The sequence below is a fragment of the Moschus berezovskii genome, chromosome 1, assembly GCF_049115385.1.
Source record: "Moschus berezovskii isolate FMDL1 chromosome 1, NW_MosBer_1.0, whole genome shotgun sequence".
NCBI classification, from domain to species: domain Eukaryota; kingdom Metazoa; phylum Chordata; class Mammalia; order Artiodactyla; family Moschidae; genus Moschus; species Moschus berezovskii.
The window spans coordinates 22421446-22445359 of NC_142460.1; the positions used below are offsets into that span (position 1 = coordinate 22421446).

General features: G+C 46.4%; 1 protein-coding gene across 1 annotated transcript in view; it reads left to right on the top strand.

Moving 5' to 3' along the window:
• Window positions 1–611: 611 nt before the first annotated feature.
• The window catches only part of TIAM1 (TIAM Rac1 associated GEF 1), a 314669-nt gene continuing 291366 nt past the window's right edge, over window positions 612–23914 (top strand). The window contains exon 1 of the mRNA XM_055421403.2: window positions 612–766. The gene's annotated coding sequence lies outside the window, so the exon portion shown is untranslated. The remainder of the gene's footprint in view (window positions 767–23914) is intronic.

The following is a 23914-nucleotide window of genomic DNA, read 5'->3' on the forward strand; positions in this document are numbered from 1 at the left end:
CCTTGGACTGCAAGGAGATCCAACCAGTCCATCCTGAAGGAAATCAGTCCTGAATATTCATTGGAAGGACTGATGCTGAAGCTGAAACTCCAACACTCTGGCCATCTGATGTGAAGAGTTGACTCACTGGAAAAGACCCTGATGCTGGGAAAGATTGAGGGCGGGAGGAGAAGGGGACGACAGAGGATGAGATGGTTGGATGGCATCACCGACTCAATGGACGTGAGTCTGAGTAAGCTCCGGCAGTTGGTGATGGACAGGGAGGCCTGGTGTGCTGTGGTCCATGGGGTCGCAAAGAGTCGGACATGACTGAGCGACTGAGCTATCATAGAGGGGAGGAAGGAGAGGGCCAGAGGTGTCAGTGACTTGCTGGAGGCCTCCGACGAGATTGGGGCTGAGCTGGTTGCAGGGTTCGGGCGAGTCCTGGCGGGAATGCCGTGGGTACCCGCCGAGTCTGGGGGAGACCACGGCGGGGGTGCAGAGAGTGCTTTGCTTGTACCTTCAGCCGTGAGTTTGTGGAGAGGCGGCAGCCTGGGAGACAGCTGGACTTCAAAGCCACCTGAGTGTGCAACCTTGACCCGCTTTCTTTTGTTCAGCTGCAGGGAGAGAAGGGCCAGTTTGAAGAGGTCTCGCTGCACAGCTCTCTGAATGGCTGCTCTTTGAGACTGAGTTCTGAGTGGAGTCCTGTGCTGTCGGACTGGCAGCTGCCTTTCTTCTCTGGCGGTGTGTATGTTCTCCATGTTTCCAGGGGAGCTCCCGTAAAAAGGTTGGTCTCGGTTTCCTTTTCATTTGGGGTGATCTCTCTAACTCTCCGGGTTTAAAGCTGCACTGAGTTCATTGCCCGCCTTTTGGCTTGGAGCTGCCGTGTGATGCCGAAAGGGCTGCGGGGACCTCTCCTTTCATCCACAGTCTCATGCTCTCCCTCGCCAGGGCATTTCTGGTGCTTCTGTCTGGAGCCGCTGGGGTGGGTGAGGGGGACACCCCTGGCTGCTCCTAAATCTATGTTGGTAGCTGGTGCAAAGCCCCTCACTCAAGATGGCAACTGTGTGGTCCATTTAAGGATGCTGTGGAAATTTTTCTAGAACTGGCCTCTCTGCCCTCCCACCTTAGCATGCATGCTCAGTCGTGTCTGACTCTTAGCAACCCTAGGGCAATTCTTGGGACTGTAGCTGGCCTGCTTCCTCTGTCCATGGGATTCTCCAGGCAAGAACACTGGAGTGGGTTGCATTTCCTTCTCCAAGGGATCTTCGCTACCCAGGAATCAAACCTGTGTCTCCTATGTCTCCTGCATTGAAGGTGGATTCTTCACCTGCATTGAAGGTGGATTCTGAGCCACCAGGATCTGCCCCTGAATAGTATCTAGAGGGCAGCTTTTAGGTCAGATGCTCTGCTCAAAACATTCTTGTGCTTTTCAGCACCCCCACCCTGCCACCCGCAAGGCATCAAAACCAGTGTTTGCAGTGCTTTCGGGGTCTGGCAGGAGCTGCCCTCTCCCTCCGTGGTTCTCCCGTAGCCGCCTCCACTCCGGCTGTGGCTCAGACATGCCGGGCAAAGCCCTGCCTCAAAGCCCTCATCCTGGCTGTTCTCTCTGCCTGGAGCCCTCGTCCCCTAGTGACCGCATGAGGCACCCTCCAGCCCTGCATATATGGGCCTATTGCATCTCCTTTTCAGTGAGACTGTTAGCCCAGGTGAGCTCGTTGAAAACCATCGTGAGTGTGTCCCCCCATCCCTGACTCTGTAGGCAGAGCGTGGCTGAGAGTGTTGGCAGCGTCTACACTGTCCACGGGGCCCGGAGGTGGACCGACCTGCGTGGGTTCTGGCACGGATGCGCCTGTTCCCGGCCTCCTCGGTGGCAGGAGGCTATCTTGCATGTTTTGGCAGAGTCTCTTTCAGAGACTGTTCCCGTTTCATTCTTGGGTTTCAGGCCGTTCCTCAATTTGAGTCTTTGTGGCGATTCAGCCCTGACTGGGGCCTTCGCTTGGGTCATATTTAATGTTTAATGTTTCACTTAGGAGGCCACTACCAGCTGCCACCAAATAGTCCCCCAAGTTCCAGCAGTGTCCGGAGAGCCCTCCAGTTTCAGCTGCGAGAGCCACTCAGGCTGTTAAGTCCGCTTGTAGGAATTTAACTAATTAGTGATGGCTGGTGGTGAGACACGTATTAAATAAATCCCTGCGTTTATCTCGGCTTTATGGAAAATCTCTAAGCCTCGCAAACCCACAGAAGGTTAGTACTCCTTGGTTCAGGAGTCCAGGTGTCAAATCAAATGAGAACATTGCTTTATGAATCCCAGGGGCTGGCGGATGGCTAAGAAAATCCTTACTGCTCCAAGCAGCTGTTTACAGTGGGTCTGATCAGGTTCCAAGGTGAAGTGGAGGGTGCATTTAGACTCCCTGTTCTTCCCAGTGTTTAAAAAATAATTTTTTTTTTGAAAAATTTTTTTGATTGTGCTGTGCAGCATGTGGAATCTTAGTTCTCCAGCCAGGGATCAAATCTGTGTCCCATGCATTGCGAGCGTGGAGTCTTAACCACTGGACTGCCAGGGAAGTCCCTTCCCCAGTTTTAATTGCATTTCCGATCTTGGCCTGTATCCATTGTTCGTTTACTGTGTGTGAAGCAGCAGAGTGGGTGCTGTGCCTCCTGGGGATGATCCCTGCATCAAGGAGTTTCTAATCTGCCAGAGAAGAAGAACGTGATGATCAGTTATTGTAACGTAATGAACATGCATCAGAGTGTAAGCAAAGTGGGGCAGAAGCCCTGAGCGGGGCCCCTTTTGTCTGGGGACTCGAGATCCCTTTGTGGGAGGCACAGCCCTTGACGTGACTCCCGTGGGGTGACTGGAAGATGAGCAAGGGCTGGGGGGCTCGGGGAGCCGGGGAAGGCGTGTAGGGCTGGGGGCACAGCGCCAGGGCAGTGATGGGAGGTGAGCTTCAGGCCTCAGTGGAGGGGCGGGACTTGTTCTGTGCAGTTGGTGGACAGGGTTTGTGGGGGCCAATGTGGAGGGGGAAGGGAAGGTTCAGAGGGGGGTCGTGTCATGGAGGCCTTTTAAACATGGTGAGGGCTTCCCTCATCGCTCAGTTGGTAAAGAATCTGCCTGCAACGCAGGAGACCCCGGTTTGATTCCTGGGTTGGGAAGATCTGCTCAAGAAGGGATAGGCTACCCATTCCAGTATTCTTGGGTTTCCCTGGTGACACAGCTGGTAAAGAATCTGCCTTCAATGTGGGAGACCTGGGTTCGACCCCTGGGTTGGGAAGATGCGGTAGAGAAGGGAATGGCTACCCACTGCAGTATTCTGGCCTAGAGAATTCCATGACTGTACAGTCCGTGGGGTTGCAAAGAGTTGGACACGACTGATTGACTTTCACTTTCAAAGAATTTGAATTGTACTAGCAGAAAATAAAAACCTCCAGTGAGTCACTCAGGAGGGGAGAATGACACTGGTCATCCGTCTTGTAGAGAAATCCCTTGAGTAGCATTGGGAAGGCTGGTTGGCCATTGAAGGTCTGAATGACACGGAGGCTTGTTAGGAGCTTGGTGGGAGGTGAGCTTGGCCTGGGCGGTGGCCAAGGGCCAGACACGGACGGGATGGGTGGGAGAGGCGATGTGAAGACAGCATCTTGTTGGTCATGGCCAGAAACAGAGGCTGACATTCTCTCTAAATCACTCAGGAGCTTAAGAGACCAAATTCTCTTCCATGGGCAGTATAATGAGTCACAGAGCCCTTGAATGGGAAGCAAGGTGGAGAGCATGGCGGAGACACTGAGAATGTGTCTCACAGTCCCACCATTGCACCGTGGGATGGAAGAGGGAAAGCAACCTGGGAGCGGGCAAGGTGGTGCATTCTAGCTACATTGGTTTCTAGAATTAATAACTGATCACCCACATTCCTCATTCCTGGATTAGAAACTTTTTTTAACCTGTCAGTGACTGTTTATTGACAAAATGTACCGCCAGAGTCCCCTGTGGCTCAGATGGTAAAGAATCTGCCTGCAATGCGGGAGACCTGGGTTCGATCCCTGGGTTGGGAAGATCCCCTGGAGAAGGTGAAAGGCCACCCACTCCAGTATTCTGGCCTGGAGAATTCCATGGACAGTCCATGGGCTCCCAAAAAGTCGGACACGACTGAGTGACCTTCACTCACCGCTGGAGTAAGCAGTGGCTTGGAGTTCAGTATAACATGTGGGTAATAGTGTCGGTCAGTTGTGTCCAGCTCTTTGTGACCTTATGGACTGTAGCCTGCCAGGGTCCTCTGTCCCTGGGATTCTCCAGGCAAGAATGTTGCTATGGATTGCCATGCCATTCTCCAGAGGATCTTCCCGACCCAGGGATTGAACCTGGATCTCCTGCTTTGCAGGCCGATTCTTTACCACCTGAGCTACAGGGAACTCCTGTCATAAGTGGGTGGGTATGTGATTTTCAATATCAGAGCTGGAGCCTTGTGAATGGGGCCACGTCCTGGCCTGCCCTCTTCTGCAATCATCGTTGACCCTCACCTCTCCACTACCCTCACTGTGCAGATGAGAAAGCTGGGGCTCGGAAAGGAGAAGCCACTGGCCCACAGTCACGCAGCTCGTCTCCATCTCAGTTGCAGGTGAGGGCCGGAGAGGAAAACCCCAGGGCTGCTGTGGGGGAGGGGCTTGCTGGGCCACAGGCTGAGGGTGAGCAGGTTGACAGGAGGGTGGGGGTGCCATAGCTTAAAATCTGGATGTGAGGGGAGGGTGCAGGGGTACTGACCAGGATAAATTCCAATTTTTACACATAGGTGTGTAGACTTTGAGAAAATATCTTCAATGGATATGACTGCAGTAAGTGATTTAAAAAAGTTTTTTTTATTGTGGTAAAAGTCACATAATAAAACACATACTATTTTAACCATATTTAATTGTACAGTTTAGTGGCACTAACTATATCCACATCATTGTGCAACTCTCACCATCATCCGTCTCCCAGATTTTTCGCCTTCCGAAACTGAAACTCTGTCCCCATTAAACACTAGCTCCCCATCTTCAGTCCTCGCTGCCCGACCCACGCACCCGCCCCAGCCCCCCGCCTGCCTCCCGAGCCCCTGGCATCTACCAATGTACTTCGAAAGTTATTTGCTGACTAACTCAATGGGTGTGCTTAACTGTGAGGGAGTGAGTGTTCATGTCTGGGAGGAACACATGCTTCGGCGACAACCATGAATATTATCACTGGTGTTGTTAATACAATAATCAGTAACTGTAATTTGATATACATTCTAGCAAACTTTGCTAACAGTCCCCAGCCTTCTGCTTATTCATAAGCACGTTATGAGGAGGTGTCTTCGATGAAACAGGACTCTCTTCTTACTTTAGGGACCAAAGGGTCAGAAAGACCTTGTAACACCGAGGCTCTCCCATGTGTTTCCTATCACGTGTTAATTTCTCATGAGTTAGTTTCAAGGGTGGAGGGAGTCACTCGTGGCTGGCGGAGTCACCCAGGACATTCCCCGTCTCGCGGGGGCTACACCTCTTCTCGCGGCTTTCTGCCTTCACGGAGCTGTCTGTCGAACCGGCTGACCGTGTTGGGCTTTCTCGGGGCCCCTTGCAGGAAGGCTCCCTGAAGGAGATGGCTCCTGCACGTCAGGGTTCGCTCTCTCCTCCTTTCGCGGGCGGTGCGCATGTCCGCTTGCACATTCCGGGGCCCTCTCAGTCCGGTTGATAGATTTGTTTGGACGTGACCTTTCCCAGTTCCTCTTCCCTGGGCTTTTGCCTGCTGAGGAAATGATCCTCGGATCCCATCCATCTGCACTGGTGGCAAGAGAAGAGAGAATTTCTCTTTTCTGTGGTTCAGGTCCAACTGCGAGGACACCTGTCCTTTGGAGGCTCGGATTGTTCTACGTGGCATCGCTTCCTGCCGCAGAGATGTTTTAGATCCTGGTTCTGGAAGTCATCAAGTTGGACAAGAGACAGGAGGAGGCGGGGGAGGGTCCCCGGCTGACCTGGGCTGCTCTTGTAGGCTGTGTGTCCCGAAGACACTTCTTCTGGACACACAGGAAGAGCGGTTTCTCCCCACCTCTGTCCACCCTTAGCTGGTCCTCTTAGGAAGCGTTTCCCGTGTGTGGGTGATTCATTCTGAGACCTTTTCATGTCCCTTGGGCTTCTTCACTGTTGGATTTGAGAAGAAAAAGGACAGCTTCTCTTTTAAGTCTGATGAAAACCATCTGAGCCAAACATGTGTACATCGGCGGTCGATTGATGCTTTTCTTATGGACACTCAGCGGCTCCCCTGGCTGCTAAGGAAATCCATATAAAGAAGGGAGCCTGGACCTTGGGATTCTCAGATCGCACCTCCTAATGTTACCAAGCAAATGAATCCTGACCATTTTTGAGGCTTGTCAGAGGTTTTACTTTGTGGCTCTGGAATTTTCTCTCTTGTGCGTGGGCTCCTGGGACCTTTGCTCTGGAGAGGAGGTAGCTGATGTGGGTTGAAGGGTGGAGGTGAGGAGCCAGATCAGAGCTCTTGTTTTAGGCCTTGCCATCTGTCCAGTGTCTTGTTTGCAGTCCCTATGAACTTGGAAGAGAGCTCCCTGAGCCCTGCTTCCATCTATCCCACCAGGGTCCTTCTGCGGATTTCCAGATGTTGACCTTAGGCAGGTGACGTAACTGCAGCTGGTGTTGTGGGGTTGGGGGGGCGGCCGAGTCACGCTCATGACTTTGGGATTCAGTCTCCACTGAATTTAGAGTCGGGGACCTTGTGGAGGGAGATGGTGCCTGGTCTGTTGGTTCTTGCCCGTGCCTTCCCTGAAAGCGAGCTCTGGCCCTGGCGTCAAGTGTAAGCATGTGTGAGGAGGGGACTTGCCAGCTCTAGACAGTACATTTCATCAGCTTATTTTGAAGAAGCAGGACGATAATCTGTTTTATAATATCCCTTTCTCAAGGGCCACCTGCAATACAGGAGACATAGGAGACACAGGTTTGATCCCTGGGTGGGGAAGATCCCTTGGAGGAGGAAATGGCTACCCACTCCAGTATTCTTGCCTGGAGAATCCCAAGGACAGGGGAAACTGGTGGGCTACAGCTCATGGGGGTCACAAAAGAGTTGGACATGACTGAACATGCGCACACTTTTCTCCAGGGCACAGGGATGAGGGCTTGATGCAAGGGAGAATGATGAGTGTGCAAATGAAGGGCACAGATTAGTGTACGAGAGCAAGTCGTACCAGCCAAACACAGGACTATCTGAGGAAGGAATATTATGGTCTTGATCAGCGTCTTGTTTTTTTAAAAGGGGCAGATGAAACACACTTTTTAATGCTGCCCAATTCTGCATTCCGTACGTACATACGTGCACGTGATACCCAGGACTTGGCAGACCAAATCTGACCTACTGCGTGTTTTCATAAATTAAATTTATTGGAACATGGCCATGCCCATTCCTTTATTTCAGCAGCTGCATGTGTGCTTTTTAAGGAAGAACTGATGGAAGAAGTCGGCCCCAAAGCTTGAAAGATTTCCATCCTGTTTTCTTACAGAAAGTTGCTGATCTTTGTTCTTTATCCACCTTTATCTAGACAGAAAGATGTAAGACATCGCCCTGTATTTAAAATCTCTCGTTTTTGATATTTGCTGCTTTTTGTTATTTTCAATTCAACTCATAGTTCCTCCTCGCCCCTCTCCTCTTGTTGTGTTCAGTCGCTCAGCCGTTTCGACTCTGCGACCCCATGCACTGCAGCGTGCCAGGCCTCTCTGTCCCTCACAGGTTTCCTCTCCTCTTAGCTCTTAGATTACTTAGAGTTTTTGTTTTCGGTGGGATGCTGTTTTCCTCTTGAGGATATTTGAAATTATGGGGTGGGAGGCGCTTTTGCAGTTGGGAGCCATCACTATTTGCTGGGGCAGGAAATGGTTTGAAACAGTCCCCAGACTGTAGGACTGCCCAGCTCTGTGTCCAGAGCACAGTCCTTAGAACTGTGTACTTAACCTGGTTTTGGTTTCTGTTTGCGGCTCAAAGTTTTTCAGGGGATCTTGGTACCGTCTCTCGGGTGAGATGATTCGTACTGTTTTCTGCTCCTGCTGCTTTCATGCTTTTTGTGAAAGTTACTGTCAGACACAGGAGACCATCTGGTAACTTTTCTGCCTGCCAGTGACAGGGGAAACTCATTTTGACTACGTCTGTTTCTTTCTTTTCTTTTCTCCAAAGAGGTAACATTTATTTATCATTTATTTATTTTTGCATGTAAAAGTTATTCATTTGTTTAATAATGAATATTATTAAAGACTAAGAATAATGAATTTTAATAATGAATATTAATAATGAATTTAATAATGAATATTAGTAAAGACCTGGCTGCTCCAGGTCTTAGTCGCAGCGTGACCTTCCGTCTTCCTTGCAAACATACGGTATCTAGTTCCCCAGGGATCAAACCCGAGCCCCCTGCATTGGGAGCTCTGAGTCTTAGCCACTGGGCCACCAGGGAAGAGCCCCGCCCCGTCTCCTCTCTCTCCGTTTCACTTTTTCTCTCTGCCTCCCGTGTGCACATATTCATGCCTACACCCTCAGCGTTCCTTTCTGTGACTCTGAACACTCTGCTTCAGTCAATTCCCAGGACAGGATGGAGAAAACTTGGATCTCCTTTTTTGTCTCATAGGATTGCTGCTGCTGCTGCTGCTAGCCTTTGTTAAACCTGCTTAAAAAAAAAAAAATTCTTCCTACCTCTTCACCTTCCCCCAGCTGGCCCTCTTGGCTTCTGGGACCTGGTTTATTATTTTCAGTGGAAGGAAGCTAGCAGGGGCGCCCCCACTGGACAGGGAGGCATGGTGAGGGTAGATACCTCCTCTGGCCCATAGACAGCAGTGAGGCTCTCAGAGATGGAGAATGGCCGAGGTGTGATTGCAGGATGGAGTTAGCAGTTCCACGTGGCACTAGTAGTAAAGAATGTGGAGACGTAAGGGATGCGGGTTCGATCCCAGGGTCAGGAAGATCCCCTGGAGGAGGGCATACAACCCACTCCAGTATTCTTGCTTGGAGATTCCATGGACAGAGGAGCCTTTCTGGCTATGGTCCAAGGGGCTGCAAAGGGTCAGACACGACTGAGCAACTTGCTGCTGCTAAGTCACTTCAGTCGTGTCCGACTCTGTGTGACCCCATAGACGGAAGCCCACCAGGCTCCCCCGTCCCTGGGATTCTCCAGGCAAGAACACTGGAGTGGGTTGCCATTTCCTTCTCCAATGTGTGAAAGTGAAAAGTGAAAGTGAAGCCACTCAGTCGTGTCCGACCCTTAGCGACCCCACGGACTGCAGCCTACCAGGCTCCTCCATCCATGGGATTTTCTAGGCAACAGTACTGGAGTGGCTTGCCATTGCCTTCTCCAACTGAGCAACTTAGCACACTCAAAAAGGACTTTTGAGCTCAGAGTGGGGCATGATGGTGGCCCATGGGTAGAGGACCACTGTGCTCAGTATCTGAGTAGCATACAGAGTCAGTGCAGAGTGATGATGGCCCATGGGACCTCCGTCATCCCACAGAGATGTGGAGTAGCAGCTGGAGCAGAGGTGGCCTGTGAGAGGCAACCAATTTCAAGACTTCCAGAGAGACCTAACCAAGGAGAAAGTCTGAGTTTCTGCCATTTGCGAGGAGGGTGATTGACATGGGTGAGTGGGGTGGTGAGATGTCTGAGACATCCTTAGGACCACCACCCTGCTGAAGCTGTTTGAGTGACACACACAAGGGGGTTTCCATGGCCTGAAGCAGTGGTACTCAAACTTGCGCATGTGTCAGCATCACCTTGTTAAACCCAGGACCGCCCTGCCCCTAGCGTTTCTGATTCAGTAGGTTTCCAGTGTTTACTGTGACCAGTGCGTTCTCTTAGCAAAACTCTGTTAGCCTTTGCCCTGCTTATTTTGTACTCCAACGCCAAACTTGCCTGTTATTCCTTGACTTTCTACTTTTGCATTCCAGTCCCCTATAATGAGAAGGACATAATTTTTTGGTGTTAGTTCTAGAAGGTCTTAGAGATCTTCATAAAACCGTTCAACTTCAGCATTACTGGTTGGGGCATAGACTTGGATTACTGTGATAGTGAATGGTTTGCCTTGGAAACAAACAGAGATCATTCTGTCATTTTTGAGATTGCACCCAAGTACTGCATTTTGGACTCTTTTGTTGACCATGATGGCTACTCCATTTCTTCTGAGGGATTCTTGCCCACAGTAGTAGATATAACAGTCATCTGAATTAAATTCTCCTATTCCAGTCCATTTTAGTTCACTGATTCCTAAAGTGTCGATGTTCCCTCTTGCCATCTCCTGTTTGACTGCTTCCAATTTACCTTGATTCTTGGACCTAACATTCCAGGTTCTTGTGCAATATTGTTCTTTACAGCACCGGACTTTACTTTCACCGCCAGACACATCCACACCTGGGCATTGTTTTCACTTTGGCTCAGCCTCTTCATTCCTTCTGGAGTCATTTCTCTGCTCTTCTCCAGTAGCATATTGGCCACATACCGATCTGGGGGGTCTATCTTTCAGTGTCCTATCTTTTTGTCTTTTCGTACTGTTCATGGGGTTCTCAAGGCAAGAATGCTGAAGTGGTTTGCCATTCCCTTCTCCAGTGGACCACCCTTATGGCAGAAAGCAAAGAAGAACTCAAGAGCCTCTTGATAAAGGTGAAAGAGGAGAGCGAAAAAGCTGGCTTAAAACTGAACATTCAGAAAACTAAGATCATGGCATCTGGTCCCATCACTTCATGGCAAATAGATGGGGAAACAATGGAAACACTGGCAGCCTTTCTTTTCTTAGGCTCCAAAATCACTGCAGATGGTGACTGCAACCATGAAATTAAAAGACGCTTGCTCTTTGGAAGAAAAGCTATGACCATTGCTGACAAAGATCCATCTAGTCAAAGCTGTGGTTTTTCCAGTAGTCATGTATGGATGTGAGAGTTGGGCCATAAAGGAGGCTGAGTGTTGAAGAATTCATCAAACCAGTCAATCCTAAAGGAAATCAGTCCTGAATATTCGTTAGAAGGACTGATGCTGAAACTGAAGCTCCAATACTTTGACCACCTGATGAGCCCAAACTCTTTTCCAACTCATTAGAAAAGACCCTGATGCTGGGAAGGATTGAAGGCAGGAGGAGAAGGGGACGACAGAGGATGAGATGGTTGGATGGCATCACCGACTTGATGGACTTGAGTTTGAGCAAGCTCTGGGAGGGAGGCCTGGAGTGCTGCAGTCCACGGGATTGCAGAGTCGGACACAACTGAGTGACTAACAGCAACAGGTTTCCAGTGGAGGCTCAAGAATTTTCATTTTTATCAAGTTCCCAGGACTTCCCTGGTGGCTTGGTGGTAAAGACTCCGCCTGCCATTGAAGGAGACAGGAGTATCCCTGATCTGGGAAGATCCCACATGCCACAGAGCAGCTACGCCTTTGTGCCACAGCTACTGAGCCTGTGCTATAGAGTCGAGGAGCTGCAACTACTGAAGCTCATGTGCCCTAGAGCCCGGACTCTCAAAGAATAGAATCCACTGCAGTGAGACGCCCATGCACCTAGAGTATAGCCCCAGCTCACTGCAGCTAGAGAAAAGCCAGTGCAGCAATGAAGACCAAACACAGCCAAAAATAAATAAATAAATAAAATTATATTAAAAAAATATATCCCTTTCCTTTTAAAAAAAAAAAAAAGAAAAAGAACATATTGTCAGGTGATACTGCTGCTGTGGTTCTGGGAACCACACATGGAGAACTGCTTGTTTAAGTGTAGAAGACGTGGTGAAATCTGTTCAGTTCCATTCAGTCGCTCAGTCATGTCTGACCCTTTGCAACCCCATGGACTGCAGCACGCCAGGCTTCCCTGTCCATCAGCATCTCCCGGAGCTTGCTGAAACTCATGTCCATTGAGTCGGTGATGCCATCCAAGCTTATTATCCTCTGTCGTCCCCTTTTCCTCCTGCCTTCAATCTTTCCCAGCCTCAGGGTCTTTTAAAATGAGTCAGTTCTTTGCATTTGGTGGCCAGAGTATTGGAGCTTCAGCTTCAGCATCAGTCCTTCCAATGAATATTCAGGACTGATCTCTTTTAGGATGGATTGGTTGGATCTCCTTGGAGTCTAAGGGACCCTTGAGTCTTCTCCAACACCACAGTTCAAAAACATCAGTTCTTCGGCACTCAGGTTTCTTTATGGTTCAACTCTCACATCCATACATGACTACTGGAAAAACCATAGGTTTGACTAGATGGATCTTTGTCTGCAAAGTGATGACTCTGCTTTTTAATATGCTGTTTAAGTTTGTCATAGCTTTTCTTCCATGGAGCAAGTGTCTTTTAATTTCATGGCTGTAGTCACCATCTGCAGTGATATTGGAGCCCCCCAAAATAAAGTCTGTCTTTGTTTCAATTGTTCCCATTGAATTCTGTTAGTGTTCACAGAATAGAACTAAACTAAGATATGATTATAAGATGGAAAATAAAGCTGATTGTATCTTGAGAACAGTAGCTTGTCCCCGTCTGGTTGATCACTGTGTCAGAACTGAATTCTAGGGAGAGGTAGGCTAGTTTTGCCAAAATGCTATTGAGCAAGAACATGCTAGTAGAGACTTTCATTAAAATCTAATTCCTCTCTGCATTTGGGGAATTTATTCAGTATAAACAGGAAGAGTGCTTCAAAACTGAGTTTTGGCTCTTTCTACTTTTGAATCCTTTTAGCTGACTCAGTAAAGAGAGTGCCTGATTTGAACTTTTATTTATAAAAGAAGGTAATTCTGGGGTCTGAGTGGCTCCCTTCTTTCACTGTCTGGTTTTGTCGTCTCAATATCAGGAAGACCATTGGATGGATGACATTTTCAATTGACAGACTCTCATTTCTGTTTTTTAAATTCTGAATATAACATACTTGGTAGAAGATTTGTACACAAGTGTAAAAACATCTAAAATATAAATAAAAAAGTGCTAAACCATCAGATACATAAAAAACAGTATAGCTGAATGCTTCAAAATTATCCTGGATTGATCTGGAATAAGCTCTAGGCCTTTTTTTTTTTTCTCCTGAGCTGAGGATTATTTATTGGGAATTCAGTAAAATTGCAACCTTCACATGACCCACAGTTACATTTCCTTTGTACTTCATGTAGCTTCACCGTGCTGCAAGTTTTCTCTATGATCTTGGAAATGAATCTAATATACATTTTGGCTGAGTACCAAATAATAAAATCATTTTTCATTAGAAGCAAATTCTGAGGTTGAGTTTTACCATGAAGATATAAAATCTAAGCCTCAAGATCATATAAAAGTTAACAAAAAATTTTTAATACAGGTACTAAAAATTATAATTATTTTGTTAAAGTTTGGCATATTATGGGGTAGTAATCATTCTCTATTCTTGTTTGTTCAGTCAGCACTGTTAAAATGATCCTCACTTTCAATGGAAACTCTCGGTCTTTAAAAGAACTGATGTGTGTGCCCTAAATTAGGATCTACTTTCTTTAAGGGAGAGACATATCAAAACTGCCAGAAGCCTTTTGAAAAGCAAACGTGCAACTTTGAGAAGATCTCTTAATTCCTTCTTTGTTCACATTAGATGTATCTGTCAGCCACTGAGTCCTTATAAGCCTTTATGAAAGTTAATTTGAGTGAGTACAAGTGACTCCCTTTAAACGAAGGCATTGAAAACCTTGACCTTAGAATTGGAGCCTACTTCTTCTAACTCAGTCCACTGACTTTTGATTTTACCCTGGGTATTCGCTTGGCCCTGCCTCAGCCCTAGTGGTAGTGGTACAGCTTGTGGCTGAATAACATTCTGGGTCCTTCCAAGCTGTATTGATTTACATGTTGTTAGGATTTTGGCCAAGGCTGTCAGTCTTTTCATGTGTGGGTCTCACCATCTGTGAACCCCACTGATGGTGTGTAAATTAATCAGGGGCTCTGTGAGCCCACTTTTGAGGTGCCAGGAAGAATCATAATAAATAATATGAGACAGCTCCAGGGATTTTAGCAAGTATTTACAATTTTGTCTTCACACACTTAGGGATTTGTAATTGTTCTTTTCATAAAACTGGCTTGAAAATCATACATCAGCCTTCCTTTATGTGATTTGCAATGTGTCAGAAACCCCGGGGATCCCTGCTTCTTAGAACTGTGTCGTGCAAACCCTGTCTGTATGGGTCAGAACTCTGCCCCGCGTGAGACCTTCCTTACGAGGAATGTCTCTCCATCACAGGAACACTGATGGTGGGGGACCACAAATGTGTCCTCTGTGGAAGAGGGCCAGGTTGGAAAAAGCATGACTAGGTCTTTCAGTGTTTCAGGGGTGTGTTTTAATAAAATTATCTGCAGAACTTGAAAAACTTGTCTGACAGCCCGGGTTTTATGAGAGACTGTGTACCATTTGGGGAAATTTGTTGATTTTAAGGTGAAAGGTGAATAAGGGAAGGGCAGGGTGGTACATACCCTCATGATTTTCACGTCTGCCCTTTTGGGGTTTGTCCAGAGCTTTCGATTTCTCAATCTTGGGCCTTCACCATCTGTGACTCACAGGTTCTGTGTGTAGCACTCAGCCTGAAAGCTAAGAAAGGTGTTTCTTTGAACTGGGAACACCTGCAAGGTCTTGTCCTTCTATGTCCCCATATTTGGTAATATATGACCCTTGCAGAATAACAGTAGCACCTTCTTTTCATCTTAGAGTCGTCGCCTTTGGGACCTAGGCGCTCAGTATGAAATTATCGCAGCGGCAACAATGACAACTGCGATGATAGTAGACCAGCCTGGAAGGGTGCTTGCTGTACGGCAGGCGCTGTTCTGAACCCTTGACATGTATGAACTGATTTGAATCCTCAAGAGAATCTTCTGTGGCAGGATTCTAATCCTATTACTATTTTCATTTTCCAGATGGAACCTGCCACAGAAAATTTAAGTAACTTGCTGGAGGTTATTTGGGTGGTAAATGGTAGGACATGCATCCAGGGAGATGCTACAGGGATCTTCAGCATTCGGTTCTTTGTTCTTAATCGTTGCATTGCAGACCCGGAACTAAAGTTCTCACAAATCTAATCGATTATATTGCGTGCGTGCCAAGTCACTTCAGTCGTGTCCGACTCATTGCGACCCTGTGGACTGTAGCCCTCCAGGGATCACAGTCCATGGGATTCTCCAAGCAAGAGTACTGGGGTGAGTTGCCATGCCCTCCTCCAGGGACTCTCCCCAACCCCTGGATAAAATCCGCATCTCTTATGCGTCCTGCATTGGCAGGTGAGTTCTTTACCATCTGCCCCACTAGAGATGCCTGTATTTTGTCTTGGAAACTGCTCAAGAATGCCAATATTAGAGGCCATAAAATTTTCATGCAAGATTGTAAGTCTTAAGCCAGGGAGCTCAATTTGTGTTACCTGACACTTTGAGGTGGGCTGGAGGTAGAGAATGAGCCATATAAATAGCTGCTAAGGCGGTGGTCTCCAGCGGGTACTTGTATGTACCTTGGAGAAGCGTTTAGGATGACAGGGTCTTTGAGTTGCTTCTTGTGTTTTGAATTTCATCAGAGTCAGTTCTTTAGACTCTTAGAGCCAAACTAGTTGAGGCTCATTCAGGTTCAGTCTTGGGAGGATGGAGGTCAATTTTGTGGGTGAGATGCTGCTGGTTTTGCTTTTCTTAATCATTTTTTGATTGTCCCTCTATTGTGTGTGTGTGTGCATGCGTGCATGCGTGCGCATGCCTGTGAGTGTGTGCATGCGTGCGTGTGTGCGTGTGTGTGTGCGTGTGTGCATGTTTGTGTGTGTATTGGGGAGAGTAGTCTGGGGAGGGGATGTTAGTGATAGAGCAAAGCCAGGAGGTCAGTAGGGAACTAGTCCATGGTGGGATTAGGCTGAGGAAATTAACTTTCTTGGATTTCTTGAAGAGAGCATCAACTCCAGTGGGATCTCCCCTTGCTGGCTGCCATTCCCAGGACTGGGGCCACATGTTCTTGGAATTGCATCTGCAAGTTTTGAGTCTTAATATCAGAGTGTTGGAAGCCAGGAGGAAAAGGAAACTGTTAATATGGGCAAAGCCCTGCAAAATTCGCTGTTAATGTGATAAATGGCTTTTCTTTTTAACTCATACAGTTACAGACCCACAGGAAACTGAAAAATAATACAGAGTGGTCCCGTGTACCTGTCAGCCACTGGTGATGTCTCACTTCACTGCAGTGGATTATCCAAACCAGGAAGTTGATTTTGGCACCATACAATCAGCAAAACTACAGACCATATTGGGATTTCGTCCGTTTTTACGTGTACTGGTTTTTCCTGTTGTTGTTGGGACTTAGTGTGTATAATTTGACCAGCGTTTCTTGCTAGGCTGGAGAACGTCTGACTAAGACTGTAATAAATATTTTATAGATACATGATTTTTAGTTGAATGCTGTTCGCCTAAAGTGTTGTTAACTCAGCAAACAGTTGAATGGAATGTGAATTCCAGCAGCTGAGTGTTGGAAAAAAAACCAAGTCATTTGGTTATTTTCATTTATGGTCTTGAACTCTTTGGGGGGATATTAGCTTCATTTTTTGTTGTCTTTACAGAGGCAGGATATTTTCTAGAGATAAAGGATAGTTCAAGGTCATTTTGTCATATGAAGAGCTCCTGGAGTGAATGATAAACAGATGTTGTTATCTCTGGTAAGGTCCGGGAGAGATTGGTTAATCAGATAAAATGTATGGACTGATGGGACTCAAAGATCATGGATGCAATTTCATGATAACTGTTAGAGTGGATTTACTTTTCAGATGACAGCCCCGGATGAGGCTGGGGCTAAATGTCAACTGTCCGGCTGTCTGTGATTAAGTGCTTCTGCCTCCGTGATCCCATCACGCTTTGTTGAGACTTCCAATTAGCCTCTGTCACTATCTGCCCGGATCTGAGCTGTTTGTGGAGGTGCCTGTCTTCTCAACTAGACTAGGAATTCTTTGCGGGCAGGGACTGTCTAAAATGGGGGCTTCCCGGGTGACGCCAGTGGTAAAGAATCTGCCTGCCAATGCAAGATACGCAAGAGGTTCGGGTTTGATCCCTGGGTCGGGAAGATCCCCTGGAGGAGGAAAGGGCCCCTCACTCTAATATTCTTGCCTGGAGACTCCCAGGGACAGAGGAGCCTAGCAGGCTATAGTCCAAGGGGTCACAAACCGAGTGAGCACTGCACACATGTTTTTGACTTTTCCTCCCCAGATCAAGCAGAATGCTTAGAGCACGGGGGATCTGTATTCTGCTGCCTCTAGCAGCTTCCAGACTATTCCTCTTTCTAGTCTCACTTCTTTATCCAGCCATCTATCTGTTGGCATGTATGTCCATTTGAAACCCATAAGGCTAAATCCTTGATAGATTATTGTGTAATTTGGGGCCATCATGAGTCAGACTGGCCTTACTTCTCTTGGAACAGCATTAAAACTGCCTGAGAGCTCCGTTGATTTTTTTTTTTTTTCTTCCAGAAAGCAGTGGAAAGTTTTGTTTGTTTTTCCGTATAGTGTAAAGATTTTTGAAAAAGTATACTCATCTTTTGTGCTTCAGTGTTAATACCTGGGGAAATTATTTAAAATTCTTCTGACTGATGGCTGCCTTTGGGAGTTGGACTTTTAAAGGGAGTTGACAGGGGTCTGTGACTCTGGCTTCTCCAAGGCTGTGGAGCCTTGTGTTCTTTGAGACCTACGGAAAAATAAGGTTTTCAGTCACCTTTCCTAAAAGGGCAGTAAGTGTGAGGCAAAGTACTATGTCTTGTGGGTCATTTAAGAAGAACTGTTAGTTGCTCAGTCATGTCCGACTCTTTGTGACCCCATGAACTGTAGCCCACCAGAGGACAGGCTCCTCTGTCCATAGGATTCTCCAGGCAAGAATACTAGAGTGGATAGCATTCCCTTCTCCAGGGGATCTTCCCGACCCAGGCATCAAAGTTGGGTCTCCGGCAGGCAGAGTTTTTATGGTCTGAGTCACCAGGGAAGCCCCTGGGGGTCATTACTTATAATGAAATGGAAATAAGTTATCAAAGAAACTCATGTAAAATGGTGTTACTGAAGATGCCATGGGGTAGCCAAGGAATGTGGTAGAAAAATCAGGAGGGATGCCAGTCTCACAATCTTCAGAGGCCTATGTAGTCTGTAATTTTTGCTTTTCTCTACCAGGCTCTGCTTTTTTTTTTTTTTAACCTCTATTAGCAGAGTGACTTCCTTGCTAGATCTGGTTGCTCCGATTCTCAGGTTTACTGGTAGTCATATGGCCTTGACTTAAGACAGTGTCGCTCCCGTTCAGGGCTTTGCAGGCTTACCCAGTGTCTCAATTCCAGGTTTTTAAGTTGGAGTCTGTTGGGTCATGTCGGGTCCTGTTTGTACCTCGGGTCTACCCAGCTCTTGCTGGGATGCTGGGGTCATTAGTGCTTTGGGTGGTCCCAGACACGCCCAGGCAGGCTGTCAAGAAGGCGGAGTTGGTGGGAGACAGTGATTGGCATGGTTACCGTATCCCAATCAAGGAACAATTCACCATTGTATCTGTTTGGCGCTCGGTTGCATTACGAAAGTAGAGCCCATACCTTTTTGGACTTGTCTTAGCCTCCAGCTTTTCCCAGTTGAACTTTCAGGTCTAGGCGGTCGACTGAGGAAGAGGTACAGAAATGCTAGTTTGTCTGTAGGTAATGAAGAGCTGGTTATAACACTAATTAAAACCAGGGCTAGTTGGATACCTGGCCAATCAATATTTAACTTAAGAAGTATTTTAATTCATGCTTTTGAATGAAATGAATGAATTTGAATTTGTCTTTCTATATGCCATTTTTTACTTTCTGTTTTCTTAACCTAGACTTGAAAAAAAATTCATACTGATTGTTCAGCGATTCCAGTTCTAGTGCCAAGAACTTCGATTGTTGGTTGAAGTCTTTGGATGGCGAGGGTACAGCGACAGAGTGGCAAGAAGGAGAGAAGGGGAGGGTAAAGACTTGAAGGCCACATTTCCCCGCCAGCTGCACCACCTTGGTACTTGGTTCTCTGAAGCTCAGTTTCTTTGTCTGTAAAATGGAGCAAGAAAAACATCCATCTTTTAGTGTTGAGAGCATTTAATGAGATGCTATATTGAATGATATATGACATCATTGACTTAATATAACATCACATTGAATTTTATATCATGCAATTTTATATCAAATTGATACTGAATTTAGTTCAGTGGCACAGTCATGTCTGACTCTTTGCGACCCCGTGGACTGCAGCACACCAGGCCTCCCTGTCCTACGCCAACTCCCGGAGTTCACTCAAACTCATGTCCATCAAGTTTGTGATGCCATCGCACCATCTCATCCTCTGTCGTCCCCTTCTCCTCCTGCCATCGATCTTTCCCCGCATCAGGGTCTTTTCCAATGAGTCAGTTCTTTGCATCAGGTGGCCAAAGTATTGGAGTTTCAGCTTCAGCATCAGTCCTTCCAATGAATATTCAGGACTGATTTCCTTTAGGATGTACTGGTTGGATCTCCTTGCTGTCCAAGGGACTCTCAAGAGCCTTCTCTAAGACCACAATTCAAAAGCATCAATTCTTCAGCGCTCAGCTTTCCTTATAGTCCAACTCTCACATCCACACATTGATTACTGGAAAAACCATAGCCTAGACTAAATGGACCTTTGTTGACAAAGTAGTCTCTGCTTCTTCATATGTGTCTAAGTTGGTTATAGCTTTTCTTCCAAGGAGCAAGTGTCTTTTAATTTCATGGCTGCAGTCACCGTCTGCAGTGATTTTGGAGTCCCCCCCCAAATAAAGCTTGTCACTGTTTCCATTGTTTCCCCATCTATTTGCCATGAAGTGATGGGGCCAGATGCCATGATCTTAGTTTTCTTAATGTTGAGTTTAAGCCAATGTTTTTCACTCTCCTCTTTCCCTTTCATCAAGAGGCTCTTTTTAGTTCTTCTTCGCTTTCTGCCATAAGGGTGGTGTCATCTGTGTATCTGAGGTTATTGATATTTCTCCCAGCAATCTTGATTCCAGCTTGTGCTTCATCCAGCCTGGCATTTTTCATGATGTACTCTGCATATAAGTTAAATAAGTAGGTTGACAATATACAGCCTTGACATACTCCTTTCACGATTTGGAACCAGTCTGTTGTTCCAGGTCCAGTTCTAACTGTCGCTTCTTGACCTGCATACAGGTTTCTCAGGAGGCAGGTCAGGTGGTCTGGTATTCCCGTCACTTTAAGAATTTTCCGCAGTCTGTTGTGATCCACAGAGTCAAAGGCTTTGGCATAGTCAGTAAAGCAGAGGTAGAATTATACTGAATTAAATTGAATTTTATATCATCCAGTATTATTATATTATTTGAAAGGTACTTGTGGGCTTCCCTGGTGGCTCAGCCGGTAAAGTGTGTGCTTGCAATGTGGGAGACCCGGGTTCAATCCCTGGGTCGGGAAGATCCCCTGGAGAAGGAAATGGCAACCCACTCCAGTACTCTTGCCTGGAAAATTTCCAGGGACTGAGGAGCCTGGTAGGCTACAGTCCATGGGGTTGCAAAGAGTTGGACACAACTGAGCAACTTCACTTTCACTTTTAGGCACTCAGGATATATGAGTGAAATTCACTGAGATCTTGCCCCCTGGAGCTTATATTTTAGTACCTGCTGTCGCTTCTCTAATTTAGAAATAAAAAAAGAGTAGTCTCCTTACCTTTTTTCCAATTCTATAAACATTTAGAGTTTCCAGTTTGTATTAAAAATACTGTGTAGCAGCCAGGTGGACTTATCTGTCTTGAAAACCAGGGTATTTGAATGTATATGTATGTGAGAACGTGATCAAAAGCCATTAAAAAGTCAATGAAATGTCTGCATGCATTGAGAAAGGTCTGTATTTCAAGGGAAAAGTTAAATGAGCTATTTTTGAGTTCAGGAGATAAAATTTGTGAGAGAACTTTATGAGCAGGTATCTTGTCTTTGATGACCCAGGGAAAGAATATTCCTGCTTGTGCAGGAGGTAACTCACTTTGTTTTTATAAAATCAAAGTTGAGTATCTTAATGGCTTTTAATAACCCTGAATGTCACAGTGAATTTAAGTTTAGACAATTTCAGATAACACCTCTTTTTAATTGCTGTGCTTTACGCCTCTCTTGGGCTGTGTAGCATATTCTCAAGACATAAAATCCTCCATTTTTTAAGACTTTCACATTTTGCAACCTTTGTTATGGGAAATAGAAAGTTTTGGATGCAGGCTGATTTAGATGGAAGGAAATATTTTCTTCCCCCTAGTGGATCCAAATAAGTCATTCTCCCTGTCAGAGGAAGCAATTTCCTTTCTTTGCCTTGGGATTTGAAGCAATAATATATTGGATACAATGATTTCATCTAGTTGACCTAAATTTTAATTTATTCCCTTTGTTTAGCATTTTGTTGTGTACCATAAATCCACTGTAGTTTGAAATGGTATAAAGAATTTAAGGATATGCTGGTTGAAGTTTTAAAGACAGTTCTTATCTAAGTCAGTATAAAAAATAATTTCATTGTTTTATAGATACATCATATCTGTGGGGGTATCAATGTCATGTTTAAATGTTAAAGATCTATAATAATAGAAAGTTAGTATTTTTTATTGGGCTTCCCTGGTGGCTCTGTGGTAAAGAATCCATCTGCCAATGCAGGAGACTCCGGTTCGATCCCTGGGTCAGGAAGATTTCCTGGAGAAAGAAATGGCAGCCCATTCCATTGTTCTAGTCTGGGAAATCCCGTGGACGCAGAAGCCTGGTGGGCTGTAGTCCATGGTGTTGCAAAAGAGTCGACCACAACTTAGTGACTCAATGACATCAAGAAGTACTTATTAGCAGACTTAGTATTAATGCGGAAGTGAGAAAGTCTTAATGAGGAAAGCATCCACTTCCATCTCCTGGAATTAATGTTGGCTTTGCTAGTTCTTTGCAGTCTTTAATTGTTTGAGAAGAGATAGAGCTTGGGGACAAGAGATGCTGATGTTTACATTTCTGTTTTTCTTTGTCAGTGACATGGGATAAGTGATCAGTTCCATAGTTTCACATCACACCAAGTTATCCCAAGTGGCTAATGCCCTGGTTATTGTAATTGGTACAACTTTTCTCCTGCACTGAGCAACACCAAGTAATCTTCAGACCTAGGAACAGTGAATGTCAGCAAGAATCTGGGCTTCCCCAGTGGCTCAGCGGTAAAGAATTTGCCTGCAATGCAGAAGACCCAGGTTCGACCCCCGGGTCAGGAAGATCTCCTGGAGAAGGGCATGGCAACCCACTCCAGTATTCTTGCCTGGAGACCTCCCATGGACAGAGGAGCCTGGCGGGCTACAGTCCATGGGGTTGCAAAAAGGCGTACATGAGTGAAGTGACTTAGCACTTCCACCACTTACCCATGTGCCTGGCCACAGGCTTAGGCGTTTGGATGTGAGGGGGAATCGGAAGCATGTAGGCTTCTTCCTAGGGCTGTATTTGTTTTCATTTTTTAGAGGATTAAAATTACGCGGTGGTTTATTTAAAGAATCTGCACATTCCCACCAGTCACGTAAACCATTCCCCTTGAGTGGGAAAGCGGCCCCAGGCTCTCGGAGGCCCACCTCCCCCAATACTCATTCAGAAGGTCAGCATTAAAAAGTAAGATTCTTTAGAACATTTCCAGGCCATCGTGGAAACAGGTGCTTTCTTTGTGGGCTAAATGAGTGAATGTATGTGGTCATTTCAACCCAATTTCCACCCTGGTTTTAAAGAACAAAGACGTTCTCTTTGCCCTGAAGATTGGCATGTGCTTGCGAAGATCGGGCACTTCCTGTGACCCTGGGTCCCCTTTCTGGGGCATTGGGTGGGGGGTGGGACTGGTGGGGGGATGGCGGGGCCAGAAGAGACATTGGTGACTGCTCTCCCAGGGCAGTAGGAGGGGCTCAGAATATGTTTCCGTCTGTACACTGGCTGGAGCTTGCTTTTATTTTTATGTTTATTATTATTATTTTTTTTATGTTTTTTATTTATGTTTATGTTTATTATTATTATTATGTTTATCAGGAACTTTCTAGTGCTTTTACTCTGCAAGACAGCAGTGAAAAAAAGGCTGCCTTCCCTTTGTTCCCATTCAATGTCAGTGTTGAAACCTGTTGCCTCTGCCTCTTCTGATCTACCTCTAGGGTCCTTTTCTTCCAAGAGTTTTTTATTCTCCCTGCCAGAAGGCGGCCCCGGCATCTTCACATTCTGACTTCTGGAGTGGAGTGAAAGAGTTTCTTTCTGTAGGGAGAGGTTTGTTTTACACAGAGCTGCCTTTGACGGGTCAGACTTCCCTCAACAGATTTAGAACGTGGAGTGTTGGCGCCCAGCCATGGCAGAGCCGTAAATTGTAACTTGAACAAGGTTTCATCGAGTCTTGGTCATGTCACCTCACTGCTGGCAGGGGATGCTGGACATTCTGGGAAACCCGAAGCTGCTCTGGTCCCTGTGACCGCACTGCTTTATATTCGAGACACCATGTTGAGATCTACAGTGTGAGCCGAAGGTACTCAGGTAGCTCACACGGTGTTCTGAAGAGTAGGAATAGTGAGTCCAAATTGCTGCTAAGGAATGCTTTAAATTTTTACATTGGTATAGTTTTACAAGTGGTAAGACCTCTTGCTGACCTTTTCTTTGTCTAAACGTTGACAAAGAGGATAGGTTAGTATGATTTCTGGTTCATTTTAGAGGAAATGACGTTGAGCTTTCTGGGCAATTTTTGGGCTTCAGTGGTGGCTCAGCTGGTAAAGAATCTGCCTGCAATGCAGGAGATCCCGGTTCCATTCCTGGGTCAGAAAGATTCTCTGGAGAAGGAAAGGCTACCCACTTCAGTATTCTTGGGCTTCCCTGGTGGCTAAGCTGGTAAAGATTCTGCCTGCAGTGTGGGAGACCTGAGTTGGATCGCTGGCTTGGGAAGATCCCCTGGAGAAGAGAATGGCTACCCACTCCAATATTCTGGCCTGGAGAATTCCATGGACTCGATAGTCC